General features: G+C 41.5%; 1 protein-coding gene and 1 long non-coding RNA gene across 6 annotated transcripts in view; both read left to right on the plus strand.

Annotated features, from left to right (window-relative positions):
- Positions 1-5,785, plus strand: part of LOC140322917 (uncharacterized) — a 6,829-nt gene extending 1,044 nt beyond the window's left edge. The window contains exon 2 of the long non-coding RNA XR_011919270.1: positions 5,575-5,785. This is a non-coding gene — a long non-coding RNA (uncharacterized lncRNA). The remainder of the gene's footprint in view (positions 1-5,574) is intronic.
- The window catches only part of DOCK6 (dedicator of cytokinesis 6), a 99,610-nt gene that overhangs the window by 5,950 nt on the left and 75,565 nt on the right, over positions 1-18,095 (plus strand). The window lies entirely within an intron of this gene.

Below are 18,095 nucleotides of genomic sequence, written 5' to 3' on the forward strand. Positions count from 1 at the left end.
CGGTTGGGCTTGCGGCTTGGGCCTAGGGCGGTTTTGCTTGGGGCTTGGGCGGGCGGCGGTTTTGCTTGGGGCTTGGGCGGGCGGCGGTTGTGCTTGGGCGGGCGGCGGTTGTGCTTGGGCCTTGGGCGGGCGACCGTTGCGAATGGGCTTTGGGTGGGCGACTGTTGCGAATGGGCCTTTGGCGGGGGACAGGTGTGATTGGTTGGCTATGGACCACCTTAAAATCACTCAGTTTTTATTAAATGTGTATTGAGGTCACAGACTTAGATTTGCAAGAGAAATTGTGCTATCTGTGACATCTGGGCACTGCTGTGACATCTGGGCACTGCTGTGACAGGGCGACTGTTGCGCTTGGGCTCTGGGTGGGCGAGCTGTGGCAGGAGACAACTGTGCCCCCATTTGGCGGTTGATATCTGCTGTTACGGGTGATTGCGAGCAAGAGAATCAGAAAGGTGGCACCATGGTCCAACATTTAAAGGCAAGTGATATTAGACTTCAGTGTCCTTTCCGGATCCTTTTAGCTGGGCATACCACTCATCATTTTTCAGTAATCTCCCAGCTTATTTTGATAGGTTACTTAGAGATGGGTCACAATACAGCGGCCTTTACCATCCAATCACATGCTAGGGGTGGGGACGTGACCCAGCTGTATTGCTTACTGCAGGAAAGAAAAGTCTGGTCACCAACCTGGCTCTGCTGTCATATAAGTATGCACGACATATAGGTTTCAAGACTGAATTGACAACAAGACAAAGGATTTTACATGCAAAGCAGCTCCTATGTAAACCTTCCATCTCTATATTTATCAGTCTGCCTAGGCTCAAGTTCTGAGATCCACTCGTATGAAGATTTATAAATTAAAACAAAATCATTAATAATGACCCCGACCCAGACAGCAGCTTTGAGCAATATGCGTTCCATCTCATAGCTTTGTCTGGGTAATGGTAAATAATTCAGAGTGTCAGCTGCAGTTGTTTCCCTCCCTCCCGGGTCTCTGTTACAATCTGGACCAACCGGTCTAATGTGTCCCTTTCTGTGCAATTTGATATGGAGCCACTTCACTGATACTGAGAACTTGTGCAGAGACAAAGCCTGTGACAGCACACAATGATCCGCGTGTTAATGGGTGCCCGTCTTTCTGACACCGATCCCATCCGCAATACAAACTTTTCTCATACCTCTCGTATTGTGTGCAATTTATTGGATCCATTGTCGCCAGGGGGAAATCTTGCTGTATTTGAAGAATAATGCAGGGGGGGTAATTATTCTGCAGGCGCCTGTGATATAAACACCCAGACCCACCACCTGGTGCAGCTACAGTTCCCCCATTTTATTAGGAAACATTTGTTTCTGTTTGGGTGCAGTGGAGACTTTAAAGCCCATAATGGGGCAAGATACAGAATATACTAATATATTATTTTATTATTCTTGCAGCATAACACTAAAGAATCATTTTACTGTATTGTAGTGGAGTCTGACCCATTTGATTGTGTTATTGCCCCCAGGAGTTGTAGCCTATACGCCATTATAGGGGATATAGTGTCATTTTTTAATTGTAGTGCTTAGCCGTACCACCCCACCCCATTACTTTTTTTTGTCAGGGGTATGGCAATGTGGGAACACCATTTATTTATTGTTTGTAAAGCAGGAGAAGTATTCCAGACAATCCCCACCGCAGGCTCCATAGGGTACATGAGTCCTGTGTCTGATAATCAGTCATAGCTGCTATTTAGGTTTGTATGTTATTATTATTATTAATAAACAGGATTTATATAGCTTTCCTTCATTTTATAAATCCACTGCCGTTAAAGTCCTGTATTTTTCTTGTTCTTATATTCTTCAATTGATATTTGGGATGTTGGCAGGATTACAAATGTTAGAAGACCAGACAATATTAATGATTAAAAAAAAAAAAAAAAAAGGATTTATATAGCGCCAACATATTACGCAGCGCTGTACATTAAATAGGGGATGCAAATGACGGACAGATACAGACAGGAACAAGGAGGAGGAGAGGACCCTGTCCAGAAGAGCTTACAATCTAGGAGGTATAATAAGGAAATGCATTAGGAGGCGAGAGAGCTACAGAATACACAGGGCCGGTTTTAGAAAAGGGGGGCAAATATGGCAATTGCCAAGGGTCCCCACCTTCCAATTAACAGAGAGGTGGATTGCATTTTGTGCTCCCAATTCATATTTGCCCCATTTAGTCTAAAATTGTCCTGAGAATACAGTTTTAGCCCCTTAATCCACATGGAAGGAAATGCCTGGAATCTGATGAATTGGTTTGCTGTCTAGCACAGGCAGATCCCCGATTGGTTATACTTGGATTTCCTGTTCTGTTAGATTATGTGCTGGGAATTGTCTGTTCCTCTATTTCTGCTGATATCTCAGGTCTGTAAAAACTTTGTATCCAGGTCATCGATGTGATACAACCGTCATTGTAATGTTCATGTTCTAATTGCTATATATGTTGCATGTGTGACGTAAGCATTGTAATGAAGATGCAAAGTTTAGTAGCAGTCTATACTAATTGGGCCTGATTTATTAAAGCTCTCCAAGACTGGGGAAGATTGACTATCATGGGAGAACCCCCGGTGATCCAATAAACTTGGAATAGATCTGGTGCAGGACTGAAAACACTTGCCAATTTAAAACATATTTTACCAGGTTTGCTGGATCATCCAGGTTCTCTCATGATAGTCTATCTTCTCCAGGCTTGGGGAGATTTAATAAATCAGACCCACCAAAGGTGAAATTTGTGTATTTAATATCTATGGATTAGGTCACATACTGAATTCACATTGTTTTGTTTTTTATATCTTTTTATAAATTTATTGTTAGCCACATAAAGATTGCAAAATAAATCTTACCATTTCCTCCACTAAGGTACTTGAACCCTAAATCGCTGACCACTGATACATCGGGGTCAGATCACAATTACAGGATATCAATGATGTGAAACTGGGTATAATGTTTTGTTGGATATCTTTAAATCAGTTCCCCATAACTTTTCCAGATTCTCTTAGATTGTAACAGGGTCCTTTGCACAGGGTCCTCTCTTCTCCTGTGTCACTGTCTGTATTCGTCTGTCATCTGCAACCCCTATTTATTGTACAGCGCTGCGTAATATGTTGGCGCTATATAAATACAGTTTAATAATAATCTCCAGGCTGTGTGGTATCTGTCGATAGGAAAATTCAATGTTAAAATGTGTCGGGACTCCTCCAAATCACTTCCCTTGTTGGAAGGGAATCCCTTGACATCACGTTTCTAATCACCATGATTCCAATTAGCATAATGGTATGAGTCAGGAGCGTCATGACATACATACCTCAAGGTGTGGTTGTTGCACATAACTTACGTATACCGGCTAACGCATGCCCCGTCTTCGTGACATTATGCTAATCACAGTATGGTATTTGGGCTGTCCGTAAGCGGTTAAAGAAGCAGCCATTTCTACATTCCTAACAATCCAAAGGGCCCAGTTGTCATCCTTCCTATCAGATGAGCTGAAGGAGTCCCTTTATCCAGTTGTTAGTCCAGATATTGGGATGTTCATTTCTTTAATTCTGATTTGTAATCTGACCACATGGAGGAAACCCACACCAACACTAGAGGGAGCTTACAAGGTATCAAGGCATTACTGGTGGGATTTGCACCCATAAGGCAAGAATGTAGTTAGGTGCATAAGAAACCAGATTTCTGGATCAGCCTATTAGAACATTAACAGGGCTCAACCCAGAAATGTTTTAAAGCTGGATGGCAAAAAATTGTAGGCCCAACCCAAGAACAGTCGGGTGGTTACTGAAAAGTGCCGGGTGGTGCGACCAGCTAAAGGGGGTTAGGAAGAACACTGATTAATAAAATTTGGGTATAATGGTCTTTGGTTCTTTTTTCTTTCTTTTGTTAAAGTGAAACAAAACAATACATTTTTACCAGCTAGGTATTTTGTTGCAGATAGAGCATTACTTGTTCTGCAATCAAATAGGCTTACCTGTCCAATTGAAATTTTTTTTAATACAAACTCCCCTATGCATGTCCCATCGCAGGGGCCACATCTTCTTTCGCTTCTCTTCTGGAAAATGGAACTTTGGCCATCTTGATTGACCAGGTCCAGATGACATAACTCCTCCAGTCCCACCAGCCCCAGGAAATGCCAGAATACCCAGCATAAGTCATTGTCCTACACTGAGCTGCTCATGCATTCAGAGTTTAGTGTACAATGTTCTTCCCAGCCCCTTTTAGCTGGGTGCACCACCCGGCAGTGTTCTCCCCAGCCCCTTTTAGCTGGGTGCACCACCCGGCAGTGTTCTCCCCAGCCCCTTTTTAGCTGGGTGCACCACCCGGCAGTGTTCTCCCCAGCCCCTTTTAGCTGGGTGCACCACCCGGCAGTGTTCTCCCCAGCCCCTTTTAGCTGGGTCCACCACCCGGCAGTGTTCTCCCCAGCCCCTTTTAGCTGGGTGCACCACTCGGCAATGTTCTCCCCAGGCCCTTTTAGCTGGGTCCACCACCCGGCAATGTTCTCCCCAGCCCCTTTTAGCTGGGTGCACCACCCGGCAGTGTTCTCCCCAGCCCCTTTTAGCTGTTTTTGGGTGGTTTGTGAAAATTGGGTCACAATACAGAGGCCACTGCCTGCCTATAGCTTCTTCCCACCCAGCTTAAAAAAATTCTGGGTACTACCAAAAGAAGATTGTGGTCAGGCAGGTAATTATCTGCTTTAAGAATCCTGCCTGCTAACAAGTTTTGTATGCAGAACTATACTTCTGCTTTGTTCGCTGCTCCATAAAATGTATTTGGTTGAGCAGACAACCTAAAAGATGAGTGGAAAATAATAAAAATTTCATTTTCATAAAATATTAATATCATTTCTGTAATTTGTACTCAAGCTATTTTGTAACTTGTTTTAAAAGTGTCTTTCCATTCAGCCAGCCATGATTAGTATGCACAGTACTTTCCTTGCAATAGTTGCACAGAATTAGGTTTGAGGATGGGATTTGGCATCATCTTCCGTCTCCTACACCTGTTATCAGCTCACTGCCTTGAACTGAAACCTGCACAGAGCTGGAGGCTGAATTACAAGCAGGCTCTAAATGTGGCTGTGGATACTTCCATATATTGGAAGGGTTATCTTTGGCTTAGGCATTGCGCATGTTATAGGATGACAGGGAGGTTATGTGTGTGTAGTATTGACAAAATCTCTACTGGCCACTCTCAATGAAAGATTCGTGCCAAATCTGCTAAATCATGCAGTTAGGTATAATGTATGGCAACACAAGGCATGACTTATATGTTGCATCAACACTCACTTTTCTGCATGAAAACATGTTATTGCAATGCACTAGTGGGAATCTGGGGTAACAACAGGGCTAATATGTGGGTACCTTGTGGTAGCTTCCAATCAACTGATCCCTATGGCCTAGTGGCTTTCCATGGATCCTAGGGCCAGGCTTTGCACAGGACCATAATGTCTGCCCATGTATAAATAAGCGTCAACCCGTGCAGTGATAAGTCAAACCTGCTGGTATTCGTCTTTACTGCCCCCTAATGTTCTTGTATGTAATTGTTTAATAGGCCCATTGGGGTTGGAGAGACCTTTGCTACAAATGCAACATAAGGACAACTCTTCCTGGATGTGATGGCTGGGATTTTTACAACTTCTTCTTGCACAATGGATGACATAAGGATGGGCCAGGCTGTATCCAAGTACAAGGTGTTTTGTATTCTGCAAGTTGGGGAGAACCCAACTGATCCATAATAAAGTCTGGAGTAATCCTTACTAGCATACTCCTGTTTCATTTCACACTGTCCAAACATACCCAGGTTATCCAGTCCGCAATCTTGACATTAGCCACGTCTGACATTATCCTTGAGATCTCCCTTGATCATGGCTACATCGTTATGAGTAATGCTATGAAATATTTTGTTTGCAAAGCTCTTTTCCCCATTCAAGAAGCCGAGATACAGGTCTGCACTGTGCACGTTCTGATAACGGCTGCCATGCTTACAACAGCTATAAATTGGATCCTGTGCAGGGCTGCCCTACGTTAAAGGGGAATGGTTCTAGATAATTGGTCCTTTAAACGACGGATCACAACAGCCAATCCGGGGATTATAGGATACGTTGGCCAGACAAAAAAAATTATGTAAGATGATAAAATATTTAAAGGTCACCAGTAATGGCGTGGAATTGTGAAATCCCGAACCAGCATACCGCATGCAAAATCCTAATGATTTATGCATACTTGTCAGGGACTTGTAATATTAAATCCTTAAAGCAGACCTAAACTCACAATTTTTACTTTATAAAGTAGACAAGGGTGCAGCACCTTCCCTTGCCGTGGCAATCAGGACAGAATGGAAGCGCAAAGCCTCCCGAATACCTACGTCATGTATTCCGGTAGGTTTTTGTTTGCTACTTCTGTGCACGCTCCAGATTACTAGCCCTTTCTTTAATTGGAGAAAAAAATGCCAATCTCAGACATGCACAGTAAGATCGTCAATCTTTTCCTATACCCGATCTCGCACCTGCGCAGTGCAAGATCAGGTGACGTATGAAGAAGAACCCAGAAGAAAAGTGAAGAAGATGGCGGCACCAGGAAGAAGGATACCAGGACGACACGAGACCCAATCGAAGAAACCTCCCAATAGATTGACTGATCTGTGGGATTAAAGGGAAGTGTGATTTTTTTATTTTGACTTAAAGCCCACTTTAAGATCAGCAATGGCAGCTGCCATACTTTCTCTATGGTTTAATGAATCAATAGCCCTTGCCAGTGTATAAGCATGCTGCCATAAGACAAGGGTGTGATAAAGGTTTTATAGAAGTAGCCATTTCCTGACTTGTCTACTGCAGGTGCATTTTTTAGGAATCTAGAATGAAGTTTGTAATGCATTTTATGAAGCAGTGTTGTGTTACCATCCTCATTTATTGTTGCTGTCACCATGCGTTGTGATAGTCTGCCTTTATGTCTCTATACGGTGTGAGGGATCAGCATGAAACGGTCGGATGGCACCTCCTGGCCTCTACCAGCGTACAGACCTGAGCTACCTGGCCATCTCAAAGACCCTTTTTATATCAGCCAGGTGTTTCAGAGCCATTCTCCATTTCTGGTCTGGATGCAGAATGGAGTACCTGGCCCTCCCATTCCCTCCAGGACACTCAGGGCCTGGATCCCAAAAAAAGAGCTTTAAATATTAAGCACAAAATTTATTTACAGCCTTACCCAGCCTCTTTAAACCCTTTTCCGGATGAATCCGAGGAAAATGCCTTGAAATCACCTCCAAACCTAACTTTACATTTCTAACTATGCTGCAACAGGTAAACTTTCATTTTGTGGTTTTATAAGTGTGCAACCAAAAACATTTCATGTTGTGTTCACAGCTATGAATCGGCATCCTCCTTTTATATTCACCTTCTGTAGTACAGAACTGAAAAATTGGATGCTGGATACTTGATTGAGTTCCATATTGTTTCTTACACCCATGAACAATAAAAACAGATCAGCTTGTATATAAACATGTACAGCAGGATTTTTACAAAGCTTTTGGACAGATTCAAAAATCCCTTTTAAAGCCCTTTAAAGCAATATTTAGCTCCAGTTTGGAGATTTGCAAATATGGATTTGGCCGTCCTGAAGGGTGTTATTAATAATGATGATTTATATATCACTATCATCTTCTGTAGCGCTGTACAACAGATAATACATAGTACAGACATAAACAGCAATGTATGAAACATTCGGGATATGGCTGACCCTGAACTGACCAGCTGTATAGAATTTTATAACGTGCAATCAACACAATCCGAAGAATCTACATTTTTGTTATGTTTTTCTTTTAACACAACTTTATAACTTACCAAAAAATATATTGTGTTTTAGGCACAAAAATGAATTTGTGTTTATTTTCCACTGAGAATATTTGTGCTGATAGCGTGTTGTGTTGTATGACATTAACTGCACTGTATTTTATTGGATTTAATTTCCCTTAGTATCTGAAAGATGGAGTTTGTAAATTTCCTGCTGTGACATTTTCACATATCTGTATGACTCACACCTATAGTTAATAAAACAGGTTTCACTGAATGCTGCAACCCAGCCCGGGAGATTCACACTTTGTATTGTGATGAGGGTGAATGATTAAAGGCATGACACCAAACTTGTTCTGGGTCTCGGGACACTGCCGCCCCACCCTACTTCAGTCTTATCTGTCAAATGGAGCCAATATCATCATCTGATAAACCTACATAGATATAGCAAGCACATCCAAGAATAGCAGACCTGCATAGTCTCTCTGTCTCTCAAATCTTGTTTTCATTGTTATGTTTTGCCTATGGACATTTTTATTCCTGATTCAAGGCAGACCAGCTGTGCAAGAAATCCATATTTTTGCATCATTATGCATCTTTGTGTCAAAACACAGACAAAGTTCATTCCAGGTTTGCTGGATAACCATGATTCTCTCATGATTGAGTATATCTTATCTACCGTAGTCTTTGAGAGCGTTAATAAATCATGCTCAGTATGTTGCAGTGCTATTCACTATAAATTACTCCCCATTAAAGGAATGAATGTGTTCCACTACCCCGGATTGTGTTGTATTAGGTTCCTGAAAATGGCACTTTTAATTCTTTTTAGTGCATTAACAGTCTATTAAGTTAAATGGGGATTTATAATAAATGTTAACACAACACAATGATCGTAATGACAGGCATGACTCTAACCATAGAGTTTTTTTTTTTTATCTGTGGATAAATTGTATTTTTTGATTTCAATATTTGGCAAAGACATAACATCAGTTATAGAAGCCTTTCTTTAAGGTTTAACAATAGCACCAAGTTTATTAATGTCATTATATGTAGTGGTTGGGCAGCACGGTGGCTCATTGGTTAGCACAATTCATAAACATGCAGTTAGGTTAATTGGCTTCCCCCTCGAAAACTGACCTTAACCTGTGATAATGACCTATGATTATGGTAGTCATATATTAGCTCCTTTGAGGGACAGCTAGTGACATGACTATGGACTTTGTACACTGCTGTGTAATATGTCGGCGCTATATAAATCCTATGTAGTAATAATAATATTTCAACTTAATTTGTTCTTGTAAAGACTGAAGTTGAGGTTGATTTCATAGCTTATCCAAGGCTCTTCCTTAGTTTGGCAATAAACAGAAGAGGTAGCTTGGAGGAGCTTTGAATTGTCTTCAACAGGGCCTTCCATTTGAATTGGACCAACTACTACTAGATATACCATGACTTGGATGAGAAGGAACCTAAATGGACAACATTGTAGTTAGACTTCTCGGCCAGCCATTGCTGTACTGAGAGAATTAAGAACTTCAACTTTAGAACACCCCAACAAAGTACAGTTATCTAATCACTTTGCCCAGACCGAGTTCCCAATGTTCTCATGGAACAGTGTCGTCACCCTCTTTGATAAATTCTAATGGTGCCTTCGCAGTACTACTTGGTGTTCTCCCCAGGTCCTTTTAGCTGGGTGCACCACCCGGCACTTTTCAGTTACCACCCGGCTGTTTTTGAGTGGTTGTTGAAATTTGGTTCACATTACAGGGGGTCACCATCCGCCTACAGCTACTTTCCATCGATCTACCTACTACAGTGACCAGGAAAATTGTTAATTACCAGAATTACTAGAATTACTCCAGAGGTAGCTTGGGGTTCCTTTGACAAAGATCAAGTTGTGCCTCACAGGACAATTCCCATTGACACCAATGATCTTTTCTGCTTTTTGTAAGGTTCAATCATTTTGTGCAAGCTATAGCAGCAAACTATGCAGCAACACGTTTTAAGTTTAGGTTTTTGTTATCTTTGTGTCCTTTATCAAGGGGATACAAGTGCTGGGGAAACCATTCTTTTACACTGTCACTGGAAAGGAAAATCTCTAAATGGAGACACCTAATCTGGTGAAGACTGCTTAGTATTAGATTTCTTCTTACTTTAGAGAGAATCCTTCCTGTTCCTTCTTCCTGTTTTGTCTCTAGGACAGGAAGGAAAGGAAAACCAGACATAAAAAATAACCTAAATTCTTCTAGTGTGGGTGTGTTTTGCCATAATCTGCACGGTACACATTTACCTTTTTGTAGGTGCCCTGCAACATTGACAGTTTCAGGAACCTTGAAAACAGAAGATGAGGTCACCAGCATTTAAACGTACAGGATACTTGTTTTATTATAAACACGTAAAAACATCAAAAAGCCAACATTTCCGTTCTGCACAGGGCCCTTCCTCAAGGCATTGGGGTTGCCATCCATGGTTGTCTCTTCAAGCACCTTTCAAGCACCCTTCCTCTATTACTCCTATTATTTCTTCTATTACAAGCCCTGTTTGCTGTAAGGGGTTCATTCCAACCATGGAGAGTTTCAGGAATCTGTAGTTCAGGCATGGGTAAACTACGACCCATTGGGCATTTTAATCCAGCCCGCTTTTACACCTAATTTATATCGGTTCATACAAACACACTCCATCCATCTGAAAATTTCCATCAGTCAAATTTTAAAACTCATCGGGGTCCCAGAGCCAAAGTTTTTTTGTCCTTCTCTGTTGTAGCTACTGCACCTCCTGAACCAGCCATCTTTGCTGCCGATTCCATAGTGCAGTTGCGGGACCACAGCGATCTTCCTCAGTTGACGGCCACTGATAATGTAACTGCTGCTTCTCTGGTGTCTGACACTAGGCATTGCATGGCACACCGTGTGTAGGGCTAAAAAAATGAAAAGCCACCTGGAGCAGGGAAAACTTTTTTCAGCAAACACTTGTGTTTCTGCCACTGCCCTAAAAAAAAGGGGGTTTATTTTGCCTTTAAAGGTTTTTTTTTAATTTTCTGTATTATACCCTCCAAAAAATTAGACTATAGATTAAGTATCATTCTAAATAATTAATATGTAATATTTTGTGACACTACAAGAAACCGTGAGTCTGTCCTTCCTACCACAGGGTGACACAGACAGGAGGAACCATATAACACGGCGTCTATCTCTCCCGCCATGAGGGTGACACAAGCAGGAAGGAGCTATGTGACATGGATCCTGTCCCTATCACCAAAGGGTGACCCAGGCAGAAATAATTATTTAACAACGACAGACACTGATGATCTATATTCTTCCTGTGTTGTAGTAAACATAGTCTTGCGGGGTGTGTGTTTTTGTTCAGGTGTTTTGGGCTACACCTGTCCTCGGCAGCTGCATGGCGAGTGCAACAGGTGAATAAAGGGAGCGGCCATAGCTCTGTTAACAGCTTCACTGCCACAAGTATCTGCAGGGCGATTCCAAATAATGGGCCAGACGTAGGAAGATTTTATTGCTGAGTGCTGCCAACAGGAAGCAATCACATAATTCATATGGTGTAGGCAATAAATAGAAATGTATCCCTACTGTGTACATCCTAAGGTCATGGCTATATGCTGCCTGATTTGATCTTTATTGCATAATTACATTGAGAGAAGTCATAAATGAACCACAAGCAAACATTGTGAACTTTCCTAGTCTGCTCATGTTTAGGTTTGCTTTCAAGTGCAGTGTTCTCCCCGGCCAGGCGCACCACCTGGCATTTTTCAGTAACCACTAACAAAGTACGTTATGCAGTATATCACCTTGACCACACCAAGATCCCAATGTTTTTTATAGGACCGCTGGCTTCATCACTTTGATAAAACCCAGTGGTGCCTTTGCAGTACAACTGGGTGTTCTCCCCAGGTCCTTTTATCCGGGTGCACCATCAGGCACTTTTCAGTAACCACCAACAAAGTACAGTTATCCAATATATCACCTTGCCCAGACCTAGTTCCCAGTGTTCTCATTGAACAGTGGCTTCACCCCCATTTGATAAAATCTAATGGTCCCTTTGCAGTACTACTTGGTGTTCTCCCCAGGTCATTTTAGCTGGGTGCCCCTTCCGGCACTTTTCAGTAACCGCCCAGCTGTTTTTGGGTGGTTGCTGAAATTTGGTTCACAATACAAAGGTCACCATCCACCTACAGCTACTTCCCATCAAGCCTAAAAACATTTCTGGGGAGAATACTGAAGTAATAATGTCCAGGTGATCATCGGCCTAAAAATTGGATTTTTGCACTGCTTATTTGGCTTTAATGGCTGTTGGTGTCTAATTTAATTCTTCATTGAACCTCACCAAGTATGTGACCTGCCACCAAAATTGTCTGTTCTGCAAGACGAAGCATTTTTCCTGCATTTTTGTGCCTGACTATACTGTGGCACATAACAGTGACAGATATTTGGCAGAATATACTCCCTTCTGTACATCTATTCTGCAGGGCAATGTCTGTCCCAGATAATATAAATAGGTGTAAATCCTCTAGCCTGTTACTTGTGTCTGTGAAATATCATATTGATGAAAGTGAAAATAAAACCATAATCGTCCTGATGGCGGATTTGGTGCTGGAATTTACCGTGACAAAGGACTTGACAGCTCTTCTTTTAAACTGGCCAATAAAATTGCTATTTCACAGATGTATAAACCCTTGAAATATAAGCTTGATCTTTGTTTCGTAGCCATGGTTCTGTAGAACCCTAGGGTTCCTCCAGGGCTTGCTATGGGTTTCTTGAGCAGTGAGAAATTTGGATCTCTCAGGTCCGTTAACACAGACACCAATCATCTTTTTGGCTTTCTTCGAGAGTGGCATTTTTCCCACTTGTCCCATGTGTAAGAACCATTGTTCCCACTGACCAAATTTTTGTTATTATTGTCTTTGGTTTGTGATACCTGGAAGTTATATCAAGGTTCCCCCATCCTAAAAATGTTGAGTAAGGCTGACATAGAAATTCAAATGAACAGAAATGGCTCTCCACCGCCATTTTCTTCATTCTCGGATAAATGCACCTTCTTGTATGGTACTAAGGCATGAATCTTCCTGTTGTGACCAGGAGACTGTAAATCCCATACTAGTAGGGCTATTCTAAGACTAGGGTTCTTCTGTGCCTGGTGTAAGTAATAAAATGAGTAGCTACAACTTTTGTCAGTGGTGTCTGGTGTAAGTAAAAAAATGAGTAGGTCCAACTTTTGTCAGTGGTGGCTATAAGAACCGTCTGTAGAACGTAGACCAGAAAATGTATGGAGTAAACCCCACTCAGAGGGCATTTGGTTTGCTAAAACATAGTGGGGATATTTATCAAGTCATCGTTAGGCAAGGAGTTGCAGAAAAGCTTGGTTGGGAAGAAGCTATAGGCAGTGGTAAACAGCCCAATGAATGCAAATCATGGCACCACTTCACGGCATTGCAGTGTTTAACCCAGAATTTTTTTAAGCTGGGTGCAAATAATTTGTATGTGGGTGGCAGCCCCCGTATTGTGTTCCAACTCTTCAGTAACCATCCAAAAGTGGTTACTAAAAAGTGCCAGATGGTGCGCCCAGCTAAAAGGGGCTGGGGGGGGACACTGCACTGCATAGTAGAATGTGTGCTATTCTGGCCACATGGATGCAAACCAAATCCAGTAATTTTTTTAAGCTGGGTGGGAAGAAGCTGTTGGAAGGTGGTGGCCCCTGTATTGTGACCCAACTTTTCATTAACCAACCAAAAACAGCCGAGCGCTTACTGAAAAGTGCTGGCTGGTGTCCCTGGCTAAAAGGATCTGGGGAGAACACTGAACTGTTTTGCAAAGGCACCGTTGAATTTTATTAAAGTAATGAAGCCACCGCTCAATAAAAACATTGGAATCTCAGTCTGGGGAAGGTAATTTATTTGATAACTACTTTGATTTAAGAATAGTTATCATTTTTCCTTTTGGTCTTTCTGATGACGATGATGGTGGACCAGGACTGTTCATTGTGTGCCAACTCAGCCACTTGTTGTACCTCCGGGTATGCATGGAACAGGAGTACCACTGGCAGACATTTGTCACCCCTTTACCAGAACATACCTTAACAAGGACCTTAAAAGCAGAAAAGTACTTTAGGGCCTAGGGTCTTGCTTTCTGATGACGATGATGGTGGACCGGGACTGTTCATTGTGTGCCAACTCAGCCACTTTGTTGTACCTCCGAGTATGTATGGAACAGGAGTACCACTGGCAGACATTTGTCACCCCATTACCAGAACATACCTTAACAAGGACCTTAAAAGCAGAAAAGTACTTTAGGGCCTAGTACCCATAAAACAAATTTCACTGCCGATTCAATTAATGGATTGGATATGAAGTGAACTGGCAACTTGATATAGTCCCCTTCTGACCATAACCTGATCATGGTTGTATTTGCTTGTAAAATTTGAATAGAATTTTTTGATTATGATATAGTAAGAGATATCATCTTGCAATCAAGTGACTGCTCATTGTTTTCCATCATTTGCGTTCTGAACGGTAGCAGATGTATTTTACATTGTAAGAGCCCCATACTCAGACTAAAGGATTGTCAGTATTGATAATGATTATGGAAAACAGAGCTCTGCAAATACAAATTCTCCTAGCTGGCAGGAAAAGTCACACAAAGGTCATTTCATTTTAGTTTTCTTTTTCCTCTGACAGGCGGGCTTTTTGTATTTGTGTGGCCCTGTGGTCCTCCTAAGGTCTAAGCTGGGCTCTGCGGTTTCTGTGATAGGAATGCGGGGCCGTCTCTGCAATGCATGCTATCCGTCCAGAAAAGCCTGTTGTGTACTGAGGTGTACTGGAATCTTCTCTTCCTATCACACAATCTTCAAAGAAAGTGTCTTGTAGCAATTACTTTTTGGTTGTAGCATTGAGGTCCTGTTTTACCTTAAAATATTCCTTTGTATATAACAGAAGTAGGTTACGCTCACTACCGCAGGTACTGGGGTTATCTCCAGTTTCTTGTAAAGGCTAATTGCTCTGAATGCTAATTGTTTAGTTTGCTAGAAGAAAGAATTATAATATATATTGTTGACCACAGGCTCCAGTCATCATCCTTCTCTAACATAATTCTACAGCTATGTACAGACATTCAACTAAAGTCATTTGCAATGAACGATTAATGTTATATGAACATTCTTTATATATGAATGAATAGCACATGTTTGCATTAATGTCGTAACAATTCGAACATTCACAAACCATTCCAAAAGATGGCACAAATGGTAAAAGATTGGTTACCGAATACGTCACTTCCTTTCCCCACACATGGTCCACAAGCTAGATAACAAATCGGAGAACTAATAATTTGGACGGGACAGTTATTTATTTTATTCTTTTCATCGGTCACAAGTTTCATGAACAAATATAAACATATAAGTCGTGTGCCTTTCAGACATCAATTGTTTTCAATACTATTCATCTAGCATGAGTACGAGCCTTAAGTGGAGATTTCTCTGAAATCCTCTGGATGTGGAGAAGCTTGTAGCCAGGTGGTCAAAAAGTAGGGAGAACAAGGCAGCACACTAATATAGTGTTCCCAGTTGTTGTTACCATAGGAATCCAGTAACCCCTATAAATATGTCTTCTTTCCATCAACTTCTCATCGTATACTGTGTTCCAACTTTAAAATGCCTACCCTCTTAGTATGTCCTCTTTTTACATCGTCTTTGTATTGTGCGCCAACTGTCCTAACTTTTAGTAACCATCCAAAAACAGGTGGTTACTGAAAAGTGCCGAGTGGTGCCCCAGTTAAAAGGGGCTGGGGAGAACGTTAATTTAGGGAACGTCCAAAAATGTTCTTGTACTTAAGCAGTACCATAAAACATCAGTTTCAGTGTTCTCCCAGCCCCTTTTAGCCAGGCGTGCACCACCCAGAACTTTCAGTAACCACCTGGCTGTTTTTGAGTGGTTACCGTAAGGTTGGGTCACAATACAGGGTTCACCACCCACCTACAGCATCTTCCCATCCAGCTTGAAAAAAAAAAAAATGGGATAATACTGAGTTTTTTTCTGGGTCTGCACCTGAAATGTAGCCGTGCATCTCCTGGTATGTGAGTGTGCCAAGGCACTCCTATGGCTACAATCTCATATCTGATAATCTGCACTGAGAGCGCATCAGTATCTTGGATATGGCGTGAGATTTGGTGATGTGACTATAGTGTTGCACAATGTTCTCCTTGCTGGAGGCTCTGATACGAGGAAGCAAAGCCCTACCCAACATGCCCATCATCACACAGGAATATGTCAAAAATAGGGAAAGTTTCAGGTGCAATACTGGTTACTGGTTCTTTTCCCTCTGGCTTATTTTTTTGGCACAGCTTCCAGAGTTCAGCTTCTTTTTAAAGTTATGCTATTACTACATAAAACAACATACGTTGTTCATCGTCCGTCGATTCGTCCTGGCGGATTCACGAACAATGAGCAATCCTAATGCAAGGGAAGGGGGAGGGCGTGCAGCAGGGTGCCGCCTCGTTGCTGTCCCCCTCCCCTCTCCATAAAGCAGAACGGTGCTGTATGTACAGCAATCATTCATTCATCGTGCGGTTCTTATCGTTGGAAAGGATCGTGAAAGATCCTTTCCAAGGACAAGAATTGCACCTGTGTATGTGGCTTTACAGCTGTGGTTTTACCTGCCGGTCGGTGCATCAGTACTGTGTCCCTGCAGAGCTATAGTCTGGAACCACAGCAGTTCATCGGCATCCGTCCTACCTAGAAGTATTGAATGCTGCAGATTCCTTGTTACTCTGCATGAGATCCTATACATTGGCCTAATGGACAAGGAAACATTATAACACTTATATGTTGACTTTTTTATGTATTTATTTGTTTTAGTAACAGAATCACTTTAAATCTTCCAAAATTCCCTGCCTATATAAAAGGTGGAATTATAAATTCCGATTGGCGTTGGCAACTGACCATTGGAGACGGTTTTGTCCTGACACTTTGATTAATGGGGCCCTGTGCTATATAGTTCAGCGTTACCCATTCATAACTGGAAGAGATTTGCTCAACTGTACCAGTGAGGTCACTGATCCCTAAACAGTGTATTGTTATGGGAGTGCTGGCCTGTGGATGACACGGAATGGTGACAAAAGCCAGTGTCAGAGACTATTACTGTTCACAGTCTGTTTTTAGATATGTGTGGAAAGCGTCAAACTAATATTGTTTTAAAAAAAAATGGTTTCCTTATTTAAAGCAGACATCAGTTCTTAAAGTAAACCCAGTCACTAATTTTATATAAGTATTAATGTAACTCCAAAAGTTGTGTTTATTCTTTTTACAATAGTAGTTTTCATAAAAATAATCCATTCAATGAGGATTCTTGATACAGCTCTTTGTGTAAGTTGGAGACAAATTTTCTTTTACAAATACCCCAGGTGTTGTCGTATGCACCCCTGGTGGAGATAATTAGGATGTCAACCTACTTGGTGTGGGTTATGGTACACTGGAAGCTGATCCTGAGCATGATATGAAGTTTACACTAAAACAAATGCTTGCAGACAGGAAATGACTGAAATAGGCCAGAGGAGATCAGGAGCACTTCAATGGACAAAAGTTGAAAACCATGTGAAAAGAATATGTTTAGTAGTAGTTTGTGACATTCATATGAACTCGTTCTTGTAATGTTAGACGTTTCGCAGCTCTCCGTGTTGCTTCATCAGTTCAGAACTGATGAAGTCAATTGGAAAACTGTGAAACACCTTCAACAATACAAGAGCAAGTCCAGTTACATGTGACAAACTACTACTAAGTATTCCATGACCTTGATAAATGAGAACCTTCCCATATATAAAATATTAAAATTAGAATTGTATATGATAAAGTGCTTTAACTGTCATCTAGTTAAGCCTTAGATGTACCCTTATGAGAAAGATCAACTTGCTGACGTTTATTTAGTTTTTTTTAATAAGTGCAACTCTGTTTTACATACCTGACGTCAATCCCTTTCTGGCTGAAATACTACAAAATTTTGAGAACTTGTGAAGAAGCAGCAATGACATCTACCTGGCCTGAACAGCGAGGAAATTACCCCATAGGTGAATATAGGAATAAGGAAGAATGACCCAGTGCAGATGCTTTTGGACTGTTGAAAAATATCTGATTAGACTGATACTTTTTATCAGTTCAAATTTCCATCAGAGTACCACGGTGACCATTTCCTATTTATTAGGACCACCGTGACAATTTCCCATTTATTAGGACCACCGTGACAATTTCCCATTTATTAGGACCACCGTGACAATTTCCCATTTATTA

This window comes from Pyxicephalus adspersus, chromosome 2 (genome assembly GCF_032062135.1).
Source record: "Pyxicephalus adspersus chromosome 2, UCB_Pads_2.0, whole genome shotgun sequence".
Lineage (NCBI taxonomy): Eukaryota > Metazoa > Chordata > Amphibia > Anura > Pyxicephalidae > Pyxicephalus > Pyxicephalus adspersus.